The sequence below is a fragment of the Phyllobates terribilis genome, unplaced genomic scaffold (assembly GCF_046119375.1).
Source record: "Phyllobates terribilis strain yellow unplaced genomic scaffold, ASM4611937v1 Scaffold_5__5_contigs__length_657084704, whole genome shotgun sequence".
Classification (NCBI taxonomy): domain Eukaryota; kingdom Metazoa; phylum Chordata; class Amphibia; order Anura; family Dendrobatidae; genus Phyllobates; species Phyllobates terribilis.
Genome location: NW_027362765.1, coordinates 242,870,574 through 242,890,903, shown reverse-complemented (window position 1 = coordinate 242,890,903; position 20,330 = coordinate 242,870,574).

Below are 20,330 nucleotides of genomic sequence, written 5' to 3'. Positions count from 1 at the left end.
GAATAATAGAAATTTTTTACCGTGGGATGGCAAAACCACAGTTATTGTTTACTGGGGTATACCAGACTTTTTTAAATATATAGATTTGCGGCTGAACAGTGAGCGACACACTCAAACTGTGTTTTTTTAGATACCAAAGGCCCAAAACTGGATAGTACAGAGATTTGACCCGTGGAACTGCAAAACCACACTAGGATTTGTCTGGCCTACACCAGACTATTTTCAACAGATATATTTTTGTGTCACAACAGTCAGGAGACACTACTGTTTTTCTTTACGTAAAAAATACCAAAACCTGAATAATAAAGATTTTTTACCGTGGGATGGCAAAACCACAGTTATTGTTTACTGGGGTATACCAAACTTTTTTAAATATATAGATTTGCGGCTGAACAGTGAGCGACACACTCAAACTGTGTTTTTTTAGATACCAAAGGCCCAAAACTGGATAGTACAGAGATTTGACCTGTGGAACTGCAAAACCACACTGGGATTTGTCGGGCCTACACCAGACTATTTTCAACAGATATATTTTTGTGCCACAACAGTCAGGAGACACTACTGTTTTTCTTTACGGAAAATATACCAAAACCTGAATAATAGAGATTTTTTACCGTGGGATGGCAAAACCACAGTTATTGTTTACTGGGGTATACCAGACTTTTTTAAATATATAGATTTGCTGCTGAACAGTGAGCGACACACTCAAACTGTGTTTTTTTAGATACCAAAGGCCCAAAACTGGCTAGTACAGAGATTTGACCCGTGGAACTGCAAAACCACACTGGGATTTGTTTGGCCTACACCAGACTATTTTCAACAGGTATATTTTTGTGTCACAACAGTCAGGGGACACTACTGTTTTTCTTTACATAAAAAATATCAAAACCTGAATAATAGAGATTTTTTACCGTGGGATAGCAAAACCACAGTTATTGTTTACTGCGGTATACCAGACTTTTTTAAATATATAGATTTGTGGCTGAACAGTGAGCGACACACTCAAACTGTGTTTTTTTAGATATCAAAGGCCCAAAACTGGATAGTACAGAGATTTGATCCGTGGAACTGCAAAACCACACTGGGATTTGTCGGGCCTACACCAGACTATTTTCAACACATATATTTTTGTGCCACAACAGTCAGGAGACACTACTGTTTTCCTTTACGGAAAATATACCAAAACCTGAATAATAGAGATTTTTTACCGTGGGATGGCAAAACCACAGTTATTGTTTACTGGGGTATACCAGACTTTTTTAAATATATAGATTTGCGGCTGAACAGTGAGCGACACATTCAAACTGTTTTTTTTTTTTAGATACCAAAGGCCCAAAACTGGATAGTACAGAGATTTGACCTGTGGAACTGCAAAACCACACTGGGATTTGTCGGGCCTACACCAGACTATTTTCAACAGATATATTTTTGTGCCACAACAGTCAGGAGACACTACTGTTTTTCTTTACGGAAAATATACCAAAACCTGAATAATAGAGATTTTTTACCGTGGGATGGCAAAACCACAGTTATTGTTTACTGGGGTATACCAGACTTTTTTAAATATATAGATTTGCTGCTGAACAGTGAGCGACACACTCAAACTGTGTTTTTTTAGATACCAAAGGCCCAAAACTGGCTAGTACAGAGATTTGACCCGTGGAACTGCAAAACCACACTGGGATTTGTTTGGCCTACACCAGACTATTTTCAACAGGTATATTTTTGTGTCACAACAGTCAGGGGACACTACTGTTTTTCTTTACATAAAAAATATCAAAACCTGAATAATAGAGATTTTTTACCGTGGGATAGCAAAACCACAGTTATTGTTTACTGCGGTATACCAGACTTTTTTAAATATATAGATTTGTGGCTGAACAGTGAGCGACACACTCAAACTGTGTTTTTTTAGATATCAAAGGCCCAAAACTGGATAGTACAGAGATTTGATCCGTGGAACTGCAAAACCACACTGGGATTTGTCGGGCCTACACCAGACTATTTTCAACACATATATTTTTGTGCCACAACAGTCAGGAGACACTACTGTTTTCCTTTACGGAAAATATACCAAAACCTGAATAATAGAGATTTTTTACCGTGGGATGGCAAAACCACAGTTATTGTTTACTGGGGTATACCAGACTTTTTTAAATATATAGATTTGCGGCTGAACAGTGAGCGACACATTCAAACTGTTTTTTTTTTTTAGATACCAAAGGCCCAAAACTGGATAGTGCAGAGATTTGACCCGTGGAACTGCAAAACCACACTGGGATTTGTCGAGTCTACACCAGACTATTTTCAACAGATATATTTTTGTGTCACAACAGTCAGGAGACACTACTGTTTTTCTTTACGGAAAATATACCAAAACCTGAATAATAGAGATTTTTTACCGTGGGATGGCAAAACCACAGTTATTGTTTATTGGGGTATACCAGACCTTTTTAAATATATAGATTTACGGCTGAACAGTGAGCAACACACTCAAACTGTTTTTTTTTAGATACCAAAGGCCCAAAACTGGATAGTACAGAAATTTGACCCGTGGAACTTCAAAACCACACTGGGATTTGTTGAGCCTACACCAGACTATTTTCAACAGATATATTTTTGTGTCACAACAGTCAGTAGACACTACTGTTTTTCTTTACGGAAAATATACCAAAACCTGAATAATAGAGATTTTTTACCGTGGGATGGCAAAACCACAGTTATTGTTTACTGGGGTATACCAGACTTTTATAAATAGATATATTTGCGGCTGAATAGTGAGCGACACACTCAAACAGTTTTTTTTTTAGATACAAATGGCCCACCCAAAAGTGGATAATACAGAGGTTTGAACCATGGAAGTGCAAAACAACACTTCTGTTTCTCTAGCCTACACCTGACTATTTTCAACAGATATATTTGTGTCTGAAAAATCAGATACACGCTTTTTTTTTGGGGGGGGGAGACACCAAAAGGTTAATAAGACGGGTATTTGTACAGTGTGAAGGAGGAAAAAAAAAAGAGGATTTAGATGAAAAAAAAAGGATTTTTCCTGTCCCCTGAGACCTGGAGCTAAGTCCAGCAATTTCAGCAACAGGAGCAGCACACAGGACTGTAATGCAGCATTTGCTGGTTTAACCACTGCGTCTCCTATACAGCCTGCCTGCCTGATATCTGGGATGGATATTAGTACTGAGAAGGACTGTTTGTTTGATCTGGCAGCCTTTACAGACACTACACTAACTATTTCGCAGTTTATATCTCTCCCTAAATCAGCAGCGCTGTCCCTACACTGTCTGATCTGGAGCGACTGTGTCCAAGATGGCGGCGCCCGGTTTTAAATACTCAAGGTGACGCTGTGCGTCCAGCCAATCACTGTAATGCCCACAACCAACATGGCTGCGGCATTACAGTGACTGGCTGGCAATCCTGCATGTTCATTGGCTCTGTAAAGAGCGCCAAACATGCAGGGCGGAGACCCGAGCTCCCGCCCGAGTAACCCGGAAATGCTCGGTGCTCGCCGAACATCCCGAGTAGCGTGATGCTCGGGCGAGTACCGAGCAGTGTCGAGCATGTTCGCTCAACACTAATAATAATACATGGACTGGTCGCCTGCCTGTATGTGTACAGTCCTGACCGAGGCTATTAAGTGCATGGTTGGTATGAACCTGAAATTGAAGAAGATTTTAATATGGGGGAAAACTGGGACGGACAAATAGTGTGTGGAAGCGATACGCCAGTCTAAAGAAATGGGTTTTTAGGGTCCGCTTGAAACTGTGGGTATTGGGAATTAATCGAACTGTCCTGGGTAGTGCATTCCAAAGAATTGGCGCAGCACGCGAGAAATCTTGGAGACGGGAGTGGGAATTTCGGATTATGGAGGATTTTAGTTTTAAGTCATTGGCAGAACGGAGGGCATGTGGTAGACTGAGACAAGGGAGGAGATGTAGGGGGGTACTGAAGCATGGAGCGCTTTGTGGGTAAGCGTGATAAGTTTAAATTGAACTCTATATTGGATGGGGAACCAATGCAATGACTGGCACAGGGAAGAGGCATCGGTGTAGCGGTTGGCGAGGAATATGATCCTGGCTGCTGCATTAAGGACGGATGTGCTGTTTTGTCATGTGAAGGAAAGACAAACCTTGAGTTGTTTGTTCCTGAAGCGGGTGGTTACCCGTAGCAACAAGGACTGTGTAGCATCGGCGTCTCTGCCTCCTGCCGGGCAGAGACACCGTTCCCCTCACCGCCGCGGTCCTGGTCCGGCGTCTTCCTGCCCCCCTCCTGCTGCTGCTGTGGCACGCACCGCGCGCAGCTTCCCGGGCACTGTGTTTAGGGCGCGTGCTCCCTGCCTCTTAAAGGGGCCGCGTGCACCGTCCTAAAGAGTCCCCGGCCTATGGCCGGAGGATTTCCCCTTTATAAGCCACCTCCTCAAAAATTGCAATCCATTTTTTCCTGTTACCCTTGCAAAAATAAAAAAAATGGGTCTAAAGTTAAATTTTTGTGAAAAAAAGTTAAATGTTCATTTTTTTCCTTCCACATTCCATTAATTCTTGTGAAGCACCTGAAGAGTTAATAAACTTCTTGAATGTGGTTTTGAACACTTTGAGGGATGCAGCTTTTAGAATGTTGTCACTTTTGGGTATTTTCTGTCATATAGGCACCTTAATTTCACTTCAAATGTGATGTGGTCCCTAAAAAAATGGTTTTGTAAACTTTGCTGGAAAAATTAGAAATCGCCTCCTAACTTTTATCCCTTATAACTTCCTAACAAAAAGAATGATGTTTCCAAAATTGTGCTGATGTAAAGTAGACATGTGGGAAATGTTATTTATGAACTATTTTGTGTGACATATCTCTATGATTTAAGGGAATAAAAATATAATAAAATAAAAATAATTTTCAACATTTTCGCCAAAGTCAAATTGAAGAAATTTTACCACTATCATTGATTACAATGTGTCACAAAAAAACATTCTCTCAGAATCAGGGGGATCCGTTGAAGCATTCCAGAGTAATTACCACATAAAGTGACATTGGTCAGAATTTTTAAATTTTGGCTTGGTCATGAAGGTGAAAACAGGCTTGGGGAGTAAAGGGGTTAAAAAGTTTAAATTTTGAAAGCGTGAACTGTCATCTCCTATCTCAATAATGGGAAAATCTGTCTTCAGTAAATACAGAATTTATTCATGAATTGAAAGTGAAAGATCAATTCAGGAGGCGAAAGAAGCAGATTTCTCTGATAAAATATATCACAAATTTGCTTATTTCCATGTGTACTATTGATTAATTAAATAATAACATCAAAAGAAGATTACGCTGTGAAGGGCTTTCTAAAGTCGTGCCACCTCCACACTGAAAGCCCCTCTGCCGGAAGGAAATTAACATTACTCCTCTCGGCAGTTATGGAGACGCAGTCAACACGGCTTCAGTCACCACTCAGTCCATAGTGAGCAGCGGCTATAATAAACATGCCTCCATACTGACTGATAGACAGCTCTTTACTTGTGCACTGCTGAGCCATCTGTCACTCAATGCCGGGGCGTGATTACAGCCGCAACTCACTATGAACTGAGCAGTGACTCACATCCATGACTGAAAGCCAGAGGCTCTCAGGAGAAATAAAGTTAATTTCCTCAAACCAGACGGGCCTTCAGTGCGGCGGTCACACATGGCTTTAAAATTCTATTCATCTGCAAATTAATCCCATGTCTGCAGGTTAATAGTATTTTGGGACATGACAGGTTCCCTTTAAAGAGGCATTCCAAAAACAAACTTATTGATTTATTGGCTGCCTAGGAAATTGTACCTAATGTGTGTGCAGAGATAGGAAATTCAGATTGTGACCCCTTTTTAGGACATTGATGACATGCAGAATATATTGGCACTATAACCACCTGCCTTGCGACATTAAACGACTGATGATCAGCTACTTGTTTACAGATTGGTGGTTCTTTAATAGTATATTTAGACAGTCAAAGTGCATTTCTTATGTGAACAGAGCAGTCAATGACAGATCCCTCTGTGCACATAGGCTGCCAATGTTCTCGGTAGCACAATTCCTATTTACACAGAATGTTGTTCTACCAAGATCAATTATTTTTAAGTCAGCTTAACAACCAATTCACCCAACGAGTGACCCCTTTGCTCATTGGTTGGCTGATAGGCAGAGAGTTTACACTGATTATAGGGAAACAAGCGATCCTAGGAGCGCTCTTTTATGATAATTGTGCAGTGTAGGTCCAGCTGGGCCAGGGTCTGACCTGTGAAAGAAAAATCGTCTGATTTTTATCCAGAAAATGTAACTGGGTTCGAGGCAGTAGCTGTGGGCGAGGGATTTGTTTCCTCACCACGACTGCTACAGAAAAACGGGGTCAATTTTCAGTGTGTGTACAGGTTACCATGATGGATACTTCCCAGCATCTCTGGCCCGCCACGTATTGCATGGCTCCGATTCCCCGCGACACCACGAACGGGAAACCACTCTAGACCATAAAAACAAACTAATCTTTACTAACAGCTGAATTTGCTTACAAAGAGCAGCAGGAGATGCAGGCATCGTTCCTTAAAAGAGTTGTCCACTACTATTCAAAATAGCCCAATGTGTTTTTATGATGAAAAGAAGCTTTTTTCTAATTACCTCCTGCTGCTGTTTCTGCCTATAAGCGGCGCTATCACTGGCCACTCACAGGCAGCATGTGACCCCTCGCTGATGTCACGTCAAGTGAGGCATGACTCAGCGCTGGGGTCCCCGCGGTGGCTGCTGGGTTGTGGATGGGGTTACCCCGCACGTCACACCAAGCATCCACCGCGCTTTCCCAATGAATGGGGAGAGGGAGAGTGCACGGTGGATGCCGGGTGTGACGCGGGGGGTAACCCAACACACAGCCCAGCATCCACCGTGGAACGCAGAAGAGGGACCAGTGATAGTGCCGCTCTCAGGCAGAAACAGCAGAGGCAGGTAATTAGAAATAAGCTTCTTTTCATCATAAAAACACATTGGGCTATTTTGAATAGTAGTGGACAACCCCTTTAAGTTACAAAACAGTGACATGTCTCCAGGAAACATCTTCAGCAGCACCGCTGGTGAAATTTTCAGAACCGAATTAGGAACTTCCAATCTTCCTAGCTATAATGACATTTAGCTGGGTCTTTCATGATCACTATCTTTCAGTCCACTTTCTCGGGAACCACGTAAACGAAGAGCTTGTGGCTGCAACTTTACTGACTGCGCCCCCAGCCTTGTTAACTTGTCTCTTCTTGGACCCGCAGCTTCCAAGACCTGGCTGACACTTTTCCGTTCACAGAGATGCTTAGGGACTTTAACAAAGTTGCTGACCGTTCCCTTCTCCAACTCGCCTGCTGAAAGTCTTCCGCAGCCACAGATGTAGTGCTTCTTAGATGTTCCCTTTTCTCTCCTTCACTGCTGAATTCTTACACACACACACACACACACACACACACACACACACACACACACACACACACACACACACACACAGGTTTAGATCACCTTAACAAGAGGGTGTCATTCCTTCTTCACTTGCCAACACTTAAAGGGGTTGTCCCTTTTTGATAATGCCCCAATGTATTTTTAAGTTGAAAAGAAATTTCTTTGTAAATACCTTGCGCTGCTGTTCTTGCCTGTGAGCTGCGCTATCACTGGCCGCTCACAGGCATCACGTGACCCCGGACTGCTGCCGGCTCTGACATCCGATGATGTCACGTCATGGTTCCAGATGCAGCATGGGGTACTCACTTCTGCGTTCCACGATGGATTCTGGGCTGTGGACGGGGTTACCCCGCGCATCACACTCAGCATCCACCGCGCACTTTCCCTCTCCTAATTCATCGGGAAAGTGCAAGGTGAACGGGGACCGCGTCACTGATGTCACACCTCACTTGACGTGATATCAGCGGGGGGTCACGTGATGCCTGTGACTGGCCAAGGATTGTGCCGCTCACAGGCAGAAACAGCAGCACAAGTTATTTACAAAGACACTTCTATTCACCATAAAACCACATTGGGGTATTATCAATAGTACTGGACAACCCCTTTAACTAAATTCCTATTTCTAAAACTATCCAGAGATTCCTCCTCCCCACTATGGGCCGGCCCTACCGTTAACCCTGTTATACCCAGCTAACAGGAACTGCAGCCACAGAAGGATAACAATGGAATTCAGTACAAAATAATGCACGTAAAAATGTAGGGAGCTGTTGGAGGAGTGAAACGCCATCCTCATCACCTTCACAAAAACTCGAACGATTCTCAATCATATTATCATCCGTTTTCCATCAGTGTGCCATCTGTGTGTCCATTTCTTCCATTCATGCGACACCCATGTGACATCTGTATGATGTCCGTATTTATACATCATCAGTTTAAAATATACATGGTTAAGTACAGTTTCCTAAGTTAATAATAGCAATGTACAATTTCCTTAAAAATGCATTACTAATGATTCATATGGGACCTGTTTTTTTTATTTTGCGCACCCATAGACTTGAATAGGTGAGTCTCGTCCGAAACACAAAACAGAATGGTGCATGATGAGATCTTTTTCACAGGGACACTTAGTCCATGTGAAAAAACTGTCATCTGAACACTATGGAATAACATTTGCCAGTGTACTATCCCACACAGCACACGTCCACATAATACACTCATCTGAATGAGCCCTTAGGATTTTTATAGCGGGAAAGTTGATAGGGCCTCCACAGTGGCCTCATGAGAGAGATGGCCTCTTTAGATGTACAATATTGTGCATTAGTGTAGACTAGAATGCCCCAAATATGGGTAACCTTCAGGCCCATCAGTAACAGAATCATAATAGTGGTTATAAATTGGCTACAAATAATTGATCTGGTTGAGGAGTTAAGAGATACATGTAAAAATGAATAAAGAATATAGTAGAAAGAACTGAGAAGTACCGAAGAAACTGACAGATAAAAGGGAGATGGTTCGAGCAGAGGGATGAAAGGGGGAAGTATTCTAGAAAAGAGAGAAGGCAGAATTTATGAAAGGAAGCCTCTGATGTTTGATGTGGAGCTGCCTTATGGAGCGCTTGAACAAATAAAGACTTGCTGCAGCTGTTCACTTCTCCTGGCTCATAATTGTAGCACTACATTCCCAGGAACAGCATGATGTAATGTTCTGCAGCTTCCATCTCCATGTGCAATGTGCTGCAGGTGCTCAGTATTTCTTTTTGTAATGCAGTTCTACTTCTATGTCCAATAATGTGACGATCTCTATCGCCTTGCATCTCTACACATAGAACAGTTATCTAGAAGAATAATCTTTCATTAGTATTCAGGACAGGGATTTCAGTACAGGACAATACAATCTGAGGTCACATTGGCCCCCAGGATAGGATGTAATGAAGGCTTAGAATGTAGAAAAACAGATCAATGCTTAATACAAGTTCACTACATGGACCAATTCTAAATGCTGTGGAGGCAACTCTGTTCCTTAAAGAGGAGATATACTAGTAGTACCAATTTGTCAACGTGTCGCAGTACTATTCATTATCAGTTCTGTAGAGGGGGTTTTTGTTGAATATCTTTCTCATTACATCTATTGTTTCTCTGAAGGGTTTGCCTAGGACATTGCCACTTCGGTGCTTGACATTGTAGCTCATCAAATAAAAGAGCCATGAGCACATCAAAGTATTTTACCCACCGTGACAGAAGGTTTTAGGGCAATAGCAGGTAGTTTGCGGTTAACTTTAGGTGCGGCTTAGGTTTTCATGAGAGAAGTAGGACCTGTGGATAATCACTATTGGTGCAGAGAGAACAGTAGGAGGTACCTGAGAAGAGTAGGAGTGGAGCAAGTCATTTCCCCTTGGAACCCAGACCAGAAGTGAGTAGGAGGTACCTGAGAAGAGTAGGAGTGGAGCAAGTCATTCCCCCTTGGAACCCAGACCAGAAGTGAGCAGGAGGTACCTGAGAAGGGTAGAAGTGGAGTAAGCAATTCCCCCTTGGAACCCAGACCAGTAGCAACCCACCCAAATACATTTGGCCAACGTTTGAGGTTTTTATCTTCTGTTGCTATGGTGTGGGGATTTGTCATGGATGGTACTCATTGAGTTGGATAGGAAGTCATTGGAGGTATGGTTTCTCCTCTTCAATTGAGTGATTGAGTTAATGGCCAGTGTTATTCCCGCAGGAAAACCAGAAATAAAAATGGAACTAGAAGATAGTGCCTTGGACATCATGTAACTAGGGACTTAGGTATTAAAGTAATGCAGATAAAAAAAACTATCCAAAGGCCTCCTGGGTGGCCAGTGCCTCTCGATGGCCTAATTCATTAGTTATAACATGCCAAGTAATATTTTGTGTGTTTAGATATCATATATATAAAGAGGCTGCTGTGACCATTACTTGCCAACAACAGCACTGTCTTGTGCCTAAATTTGAGGAGGGTATGCTCATTGTCAGAGATGTGGGAAGGGGCCTATTTCCAACCTAGCACATCTACAATACCCAAGTCATGAAGCTAATCATAATACCAGTCACTAGTTATTGTCATAGACAAGAGTAATGTTCTTTTTGGAAATGAAGCAGACCCTTTTTTATCTTGGACAAGTTAGAATTACCTCTAATACAGCATACCCCATTGCAGCAGAATAGACCTGCATATGGTATATTATCCTTCTCTTTGCCATTACTGAAGAACAGGTATCATTAAATGTTTTACCAGGAATGAATAGTGTTGCATGATAGTGTGGCACCCCAGGGGTCTGGTTGCCACAGTGATAGAGATATCACATCTGGGAGCAAGTGGGAGGTTCCCTGGTCAGGAGCCCTTGAACATGCAACACCTCCTGTTCCAGACCAGATAGGGGAGGAATCTGCCCTATATAAACTGGATCTGGGGCGGGGTTAGAGTAGAAAGGAGAAAGGAGAGAAAGTGAAGCAGAGAGTAGAGAGAGAGTGAAGTTCCAGACACAGGGAAAGCAACAGCTAGGAGCTCTGTAGGAGCAGGAGCTGAGTGCCAGGGGCTGGAAGCAGATATTGCTCGTCCTGGCTGAAGACACTACGACCGGACAACGGAGTCTGAGGCTGTGAGGACTTATATATCCAGCAGCAGAAACCAGCCGGCAGGGGATTCCAGGTCCTCTGGCCATAGAAGCCCGGAGGCTCAGTCACACACAAGGGACCGGTACCGCCATTGAGGAGTGGAAGCTACCAGAGGGTCCAAGTCACCAGCCATACGGGTGAGCACCACACAGTATACTCAGGGATGTGGGCTACTTCCACTCGCTTACAGCAGGGTAGCCAGCAAGAGTGCAGACAGACGGGGAGGCCTACAACTCCACCTGGCCAGGGGAACTCCTGTTTGTTCACAGACTGACCAGGCCTCTTATGCTGGCCAGTACTCCCGGGAGGGTCTGCCTTATCATCATCAGTAAAGACCCTGAACTTCACTGCAAAGACTCTGAGTCGTTCCTGCTTCACCCGTGCACCATCACTCCCAGCATCCACACTCACTGCCCTGAGGCTATACTCCTCCCGTGGGGAGTTGGCCCATCCTCTGCTGCGCACACAACACCAGTCTCAGCGGTCAGCCTTGCAGCAGCGGTACACCCTGACCGCAATCGACGGGTGGCGTAGTCGGACATTAACCTAAAATATATAAAAGACTGCCACTGGTTTGACCACCCTGAGCCACGGGAGCGGGTCGCCGCCACGGAGACTACAACCCCCCAGAGACCCGGCTCCGGGTAACCCACACAACCCACACGCGTGCACACACGGCCCAGGGGGCGCGTCAATAGCATCCCTTCAGGTTAATTTATATAAATGAAGTTCCATTAGTGATTGTATACTTGCATAAGACATTTTCCTGCTGACAGCTTGTACTTAGCTCAGGAGACTTGTGTATATTACTGAATCATGTTGTGAAGTTTCCTATATAACTGGATGGTCATTAGTAACTTGGAATGCAATAGTCTATATGACATTTATAAATTGCTCGGCAGGTAATATATCACTGACAGCGCAATGCTCCAACCTTATTGCTTATTATGCAATATCCTGCAGTGCCAAACACGTTATAGGTTACTGTGTACAGCATATTCTATGTAATTGTCTCTACAATTCTTTTACATGCTATGAAATTGGTTGTGCAATGCTCTGCAGGTCTCTAAGGGTCTCAGGCTTCCTCTCAGCTGTTTTATAGCTGAATCCCTGCTTTTCCATGCGTGAGAGAGTGAGGAGGGGGTTGACTCCTGTTTTGTGACCTCTTCTCTCTGGCGCTGGGGATGTGACAGCTCATACAGATGCTGCTTGTCACCTCTGGTTCTGCATGGTTCCACCAACTGTCACCCACGCATTTATCACACAGACTGACGTCTTAACCCTTCAATCGCTGATGCTGGCCCTCTGGCTGTGAACGGGTTAAGCCAGAAACAATATAGGGCTATCCAATAATCATTAATCTGCAAACTTTATGAGGGAATGTAAAAGAAATACCAGGAATTCTATCAAGAATTGGTCATTAGAATCAACATTTATTTATGATCATTATCCATTTCCTCCTCTTATCTGTGTGTCCAACAAAGACCAGCTGTCCCGACCCTTCAAGATTCAGAATTTGATGAGAAAGAACATCTTGCATGGATCCAGACAGTGTTATATGCTTGGCAGCCATGACTAGTCCCATACTAACCAACCCAACCCGAATAATGGAGCAATAACTTAGTTGGTGACAACCAGAAACATTCTCCCACACACAAGGTCACATATCTCCAACTTTCTGGCTGAACAGTATCAGGGACCACTTAGACAGCGGTAGGTCTGTGCGTGATCCATGTTTCATTTGGAACAGAAGGTTTATCTTCCTGCCAGTTATAGGGTTGTCACCTCGTTAGTAGATATCTTCATGGCGTTTACATTTATTATTACTTATGAGCTTGTTGTTATATTTTATATTTGTTCCATTAGTGTATTCTGCGGGGAAATGAGATAATGGCCAGGAATACAGATGGCTATGTAGACAATAATTTAATCTGACAAGTAGACCAATGAAGTGGGTGGTGATCACTCTGTAACATTGATACTTTCTCAGACCTTCATTAGCTGAATCCTCTGGTCGGTGACTACACAGTCTGGTCAATCAATCCAACTGCTGGCACTGAACTTACCAAACCCTCTGTGCTTATACATGATTTACTACATGGGAAGAGATAGAGAGGGGTGGTTAAAGGGGTCGTCACTTGGCCATGTCATGATTAACTGCTATGATTACTAAATGAATGTAAGGTTATCACCAGAGGAGTGGTAGCAATGGATAATGTTGTATTGATAATATATATGATAATGTCTGTAAAGCGCTGTGGAGTTAATGGCGCTATATAAGTGAGTAAAATAAGTAAATAAATATTCTAGGTATATTTAACCCAACCATATGTCCTCCTTCAGTGACAGCTATCTCTTCCAACCCACCCCCCATACACATGTAATCCCTGTTTAGCCACGATGCATATCTGGCTTCAAGAAGCAGCCAGGTATGTTATTCTCTTAAACACTCCTTTTTTCAGAGAAACCATAGTTTGAAGAGCTGACCAGGTACCATAGGGAGAGACCTGACTATCTGGTGTGACCCTGGGCCAGATTCTCCCCGCCTCGCTTCAGTTCATTGGCAGGTTTCTACCTATGTGCACAAATGAGAGAGACCTGTCAGTCAACTTAAGTGGGGCTAGAGAATCTGTCCAGCTCTTTAAACTATGTCTTCTCTGAAATTCTGGAGCGTTTCAGAGAAAAGTAGTCCTGACTGCGCTTGTGCAGCCAGGCTCTGACTCATGCTACCTGTGGCTTGGGAAGCATGAATCGATTGACAGGTTCCCTTTAATGTTGGGACATTATTTCTTGAACACCATCCACTGGATGCACACATGACTCAGATGTGACAGTAAAGGGAGACTCCACTTCTCACACTCACTCATACACTCAATTATCGCAGGAAGCTGACAATGAACTAAGTACACCACAATAGCCAGTTCACACATCCACACCACACTTCTTCTTACTACCACCACTCGCTGATTTTTATAGGCCAGTGAGATGCCGGCCCTGAGTCTGGCCAGGCTATACTGTCCCTCTTTAGGATTGTAGGCACATTTAGAGCAGAAAGAAACAAACTTTTTCATATATAATATTGTGAGCCCTTGCGGGGCGGGCAGGGTCCTCTCTCCTCCTGTACCAGTCGCTGACTCATTTTTGTTCAAATTATTATACTTGTTGTTTGCTATGTATACCCCTTTTAAACTTGTAAAGCGCCATGGAATCAATGGCGCTATAATAATAAATAATAATAATATACCAAAAAAAAGGTACAGTGATTAAAAAGTTGAAAAAAGATGAAATAATAAAAACACATACATAAAAAGGAAAAACAATATATAAAACAGGAAGGGATAAAGAAAACCCTTATTATTACATCTGGAAGTGATTCTTTGCAGGAGAGATCAATGCCAAAATTTGGACAAATCTACAATTCACATTGTATCTCCTCGATCTGAAAATGAGGTTTTGTGGATGAGATATTATAAAGGGCCTCAACAACACCACTTACCCCTCCTCAGGTGAAAGGAGGATAGATTATTTTATACATGGAGGTATGGAAGCAAACCATAATTCTAATTTATGTTATATTTTCCCACAGGAACCTCCTAATGTAATAATATGATTACCATATTTCCAAGCAAACTTTCACAATTCTAGACACACCAAACATGAAATCTAGAAATCGGGATAATATTATATTTCTGTGGTTTCCAAAGCCCCAAAATCCCGGAACTTGAACCCACAGAAGCGACTGTGATACTCTGATCATAGATATATCCATGGATTGTGTTGGCAACAGATTATTATCAATATGGCATGGAAATATTGGATTTTCATTTTGCCATGTGATGTCCCTAATATGGACTAGAGATGTCTAGTCTGTCTTAGAGAATTTATCTGTTCTATATATTATTAGCACCCCTTTGCTAGCACGAAAACTACACAAAAAAAGTTTCCTCTTCCAGGAACCACTAGCACCATGCTAATTTAATTCCCTACTTACAGAAGATATGCAGCCAGGTGTCAGTGATATCGGATTTATATTTATTTAATCCATAACTCCTCCATAGCTCTCCTAGAGAAACAGAAGATTGGGGCATGTTGAGGTACAGATGTAGCAAAGGGTATAAGGTTTGTCCCATGTTTGGTAGAAATAGGAGTGTATAGCTACCCAACCTCCCCGTTTCCTGTCTGCTGGGGGGATGTGCACTTCTTGATTGACAGTTCGGACCAACAGTGCTGTCATGCCACTGACCCAACCCATGCACTTTCCGATGCCGCTAGAGGCAGTGGCACTAAAGCTGGCTGGGATTGGCAACTCCAGCAATCTAGACAAGCTCCTGAGCAGTGCTTGCAAGCACAATAGGATTGCCTGTAATCTAAGCAACCAGCTTGTAAGCAATAAAAAAATAAAACTGTAATTATCAAGGGGGAGGGAATTTTTGATAAACAGTAAATTAAAAAGTTGTTTGTTTTCACAGGCATTATCCAATTATGTCCATCAATGAAAATGGAACTAAGCCTTTAAAAGCAACATGCGAGGAATGCTACACCAATATCGAGAGCACCTACTCTACTTGTGTAGGGGGCCACTAGTTTACTTTGCATGATGACACTATGCAAAAAGCTTATTCCTTGTGAGGATGAAAATATCTGTAGCCATACAACATTCCTGCTCTTTGTCTCCCACAATTGCAATCATCAGGAAATCCAGCAAAAACAGCAGCTTCAGACTGAAATTGTTTTCCAAGTCTTTTTTTTCATTATAGAATCACGAACCCCTTAGATGAGGTTGGAAAGTAAGGTTACCCCTCGATCCTCTTCTGTGATGAGTTGTGACTTTTTGATGAATCCCAAAGCCTTACCTGGTACTGATATAGTACAACCAAATTATTTCTCATCTTCTCCAGAATACCCTTTGATTGTGGTGTACTGTTGGCTAGTGTTCTTTACTCAGATTGACAAGTCAACCTTACTTTCAAGGTAAATTATAATTAACAGATGTAGCAAAACTGGATTAGACATCTCACTGTATCTTCTGTCCACCATAAAACTATATTATGGTGTTGATTATTGGCTGGAAGGACAAAAGAGAGCTAGATAGGGCATTAACCAGACAACAGGCATTTTTGTTCTGTGGCACCTGTTCACCTGGCAAAGTTATGAGAAAGCACAACTCTTGGAATAACACAGAAACAAGAGTCCAGCAGCTGCGCCGCTGGTTGGCAGATCCAACGTTGAAATTAATTGGTGTGGAGAAGCGGTTATGCTGCACTGATGGCGTCTCAATGAATGAGAATGTCCAGAAAGGGATTTAGAATCACAAATGTGATTTAATCTCTATGCATTTCGATGTCCAACTGACTTCTTCATCAGGAGGACCACGAGACTTGTGATAAAGAAGTCAGTTGGGCTTAAAAACGCGTAGAGATTAAACTGCATTTCTGATTCCAAATCTCCTTCTGAACATTCATTGAGACGCCAGAAGCGCAGCATAACCGCTTCTCCACACCAATTGAAAAAAAAGATTATTCTCATCAGTTTTACCTAATATATTGTCAAAACCACAGATACCATATTTTAATTCAAGACAAGTTCAGCTCTGCCTGTGTACTCAGGTAAAGGGCCTATGCACATGGTCATAGTGTGCCTCTCTTTAATCTGGTTTTCTAATAGAGAACCCATACAGTTTTATAGCGTCCTACCTCCGTGTGCCTCCGACTTCATGAAGAGGTGTTGTTCCAAACTGTCCTGTTTATCTTGGATGCTGAATGTTCAGATGTATTTTCTCCTAAAAGTCTTGTTTTATGTGGCATCATACAACCATCATAGGTTTAGCAAAGTGGGTCAATGTTAGTGCTGGAGTTCTGGGTTCAAATCCCACCAAGGACAACATCTGCAAGGAGTTTGTATGTTCTCCCTGTGTTTGTGTGGGTTTCCTCCAAGTTCTCCGGTTTCCTCCCACACTCCAAAGACATACTGATAAGGAATTTAGATTGTGAGCCCCAGTGGGGACAGTGATGATAATGTATGTAAAGTGCTGTGAAATATGACTGCACTATATAAGCAGAAATAATTGTGACATTTCAACCAGCCTGGCTGAGTTTAATTACATTTTACCATGAATTGCTGCGGCTTTTGCATTTTTTTTGCATGTTTCTTACAGTCAAAACAAAACCCTTGATAAAAAGCAATGCAAATCTCATTTAAGCAGTTCTTTTCCTAAGCATGCTGTATGTATAAATGATGCTTTCACAGCTGGAGATCCATAAGTTGCATGCTATTTCCAGATTTTATATTGTTCAGTATGAGGCATATATGAAGATCAGTACTGAAAGCAGATGGGTTGTACACAATGTTGGCTGTTTTGAGGATGTATATTTTTGCCTTCATTTAGAATGATTTAATTCACAGTATTTAAGAGTTTTGTAAGCAGCAATAATAAAATGGTAAGTTACGGTAATGCATCTGTCAGTGGTTTAGAAACATGACCACATTTAATTTTCTGCCCTATACAATAAATAACGGCTACTTTATAAAAACCCAATAAACTTAGCAGCTGCCTATATAGCAGCTTCCCTTCTATACAGTACAGACCAAAAGTTTGGACACACCTCATTTAAAGATTTTTCTGTATTTTCATGACTATGAAAATTGTACGTTCACACTGAAGGCATCAATACTATGAATTAACACATGTGGAATTATATACTTAACAAAAAAGTGTGAAACAACTGAAAATATGTCTTATATTCTAGGTTCTTCAGAGTAGCCACCTTTTGCTTTGATGACTGCTTTGCACACTCTTGGCATTCTCTTGATGAGCTTCAAGAGGTAGTCACCGGAAATGGCCTTCCAACAATCTTGAAGGAGTTCCCAGAGATGCTTACCACTTGTTGGCCCTTTTGCCTTCACTCTGCGGTCCAGCTCACCCCAAACCATCTTGATTGGGTTCAGGTCTGGTGATTGTGGAGGCCAGGTCATCTGGCGTAGCACCCCATCACTCTCCTTCTTGGTCAAATAGCCCTTACACAGCCTGGAGGTGTGTTTGGGGTCATTGTCCTGTTGAAAAATAAATGATGGTCCAACTAAACGCAAACCGGATGGAATAGCATGCCGCTGCAAGATGCTGTGGTAGCTATGCTGGTTCAGTATAACTTCAATTTTGAATAAATCCCCAACAGTATCACCAGCAAAGCACCCCCACACCATCACACCTCCTCCTCCATGCTTCACGGTGGGAACCAGGCATGTAGAGTCCATCTGTTCACCTTTTCTGCGTCGCACAAAGACACGGTGGTTGGAACCAAAGTTCTCAAATTTGGACTCATCAGACCAAAGCACAGATTTCCACTGGTCTAATGTCCATTCCTTGTGTTCTTAAGTCCAAACAAGTCTCTTCTGCTTGTTGCCTGTGCTTAGCAGTGGTTTCCTAGCAGTTATTTTACCATGAAGGCTTGCTGCACAAAGTCTCCTCTTAACAGTTGTTGAAGAGATGTGTCTGCTGCTAGAACTCTGTGTGGCATTGACCTGGTCTCTAATCTGAGCTGCTGTTAACCTGCGATTTCTGAGGCTGGTGACTCTGATAAACTTATCCTCAGAAGCAGAGGTGACTCTTGGTCTTCCTTTCCTGGGGCTGTCCTCATGTGAGCCAGTTTCTTTGTAGCGCTTGATGGTTTTTGCAACTGCACTTGGGGACACTTTCAAAGTTTTCCCAATTTTTCGCACTGACTGGCCTTCATTTCTTAAAGTAATGATGGCCACTCGTTTTTCTTTACTTAGCTGCTTTTTCTTGCCATAATACAAATTCTAACAGTCTATTCAGTAGGACTATCAGCTTTGTATCCACCTGACTTCTGCACAACACAACTGATGGTCCCAGCCCCATTTATAAGGCAAGAAATCCCACTTATTAAACCTGACAGGGCACACCTGTGAAGTGAAGACCATTTCCGGTGACTACCTCTTGAAGCTCATCAAGAGAATGCCAAGAGTGTGCAAAGCAGTCATCAAAGCAAAAGGTGGCTACTTTGAAGAACATAGAATATAAGATATATTTTCAGTTGTTTCACACTTTTTTGTTAAGTATATAATTCCACATGTGTTAATTCATAGTTTTGATGCCTTCAGTGTGAATGTACAATTTTCATAGTCATGAAAATACAGAAAAATCTTTAAATGAGAAGGTGTGTCCAAACTTTTGGTCTGTACTGTACGTATACAGAAATGATTGGGGTTTGCACCCCATATAGCACTTTAGTTGACCACATTATAGATATATACTCTCATAAAAGCAATGCTTCCAGAGCAGAATAGTTACACAATATGGTATACCATGAAGCATGCTATAATTCTAAAAAAATTGGGAGCCACATTAGTACGACTGGGTAACAGTATGTAGCCCAAGTAAGCTCATGTGCAAGAGTCCAGATCAATCAAATCAGACAGCATTTTTGGTTTATCCATGTACTATATAATTAAACAGAAATAAAGAAGTAAACCGATGACCAAGAAATGTCTCAAGACTTGTGTCCATCTCAGCCGAGCAGTTTTTCAGTTTCAATAAGCATATCAGCATTCACTGATAATGCTATTATCAGTGAAGCTTCCGATGTAGAGACTGGTTGAGGACCCGTAGTGAAATCACGATCATGTGACCATGATGTCACTACAGGCCTTGCAGTCTGAAGAGCTTCAGGACCTTTGGTGAGATCCTTGCATTGAAAGATGACCGTGCAGTGAAGGACAGGAGCAGCGACCACTGAACCTACCCCAGATCGATAGAAGCTCTAACTGGCCAGGGCTCCTGTCCTCCTGCACAGAGCCTGAGAAGGAGCCAGAGACTCCACACCTACCGAGCTGCGCTGCCAGATAAGTTCTCCTATGTCCACCTGTGTGCTGTGCTGCTCTTGTCAGCCTCCTCCTGCTCCTATCAACCTTCTCCTTGCTCCTATTAGCCTCCTCCTGCTCCTGTCAGCTTCCTAATGCTCCTGTCAGCTCCTGTGCCTATCATTCTTCCTCAGGCAGTGTAAAGAGGCCGGGAAACAAACGTCAAACAAGTTCAATATTGTCGATCGCGCTCATTGAATGGCCTAAACTCAGCACATGTAAATACAACCGAAATGTTTGAGTGTGATGGTGCAATATGTGAGCATTTAGGGCCCAACTTTTGCGTAGGGCCCCACTTTGCCTAAAACCAGCCCTGAGTGCTGGATGTAGTGGGGGCCAGTAAAAAGTGGTCGTTAGAACAACCACGGAGTAAC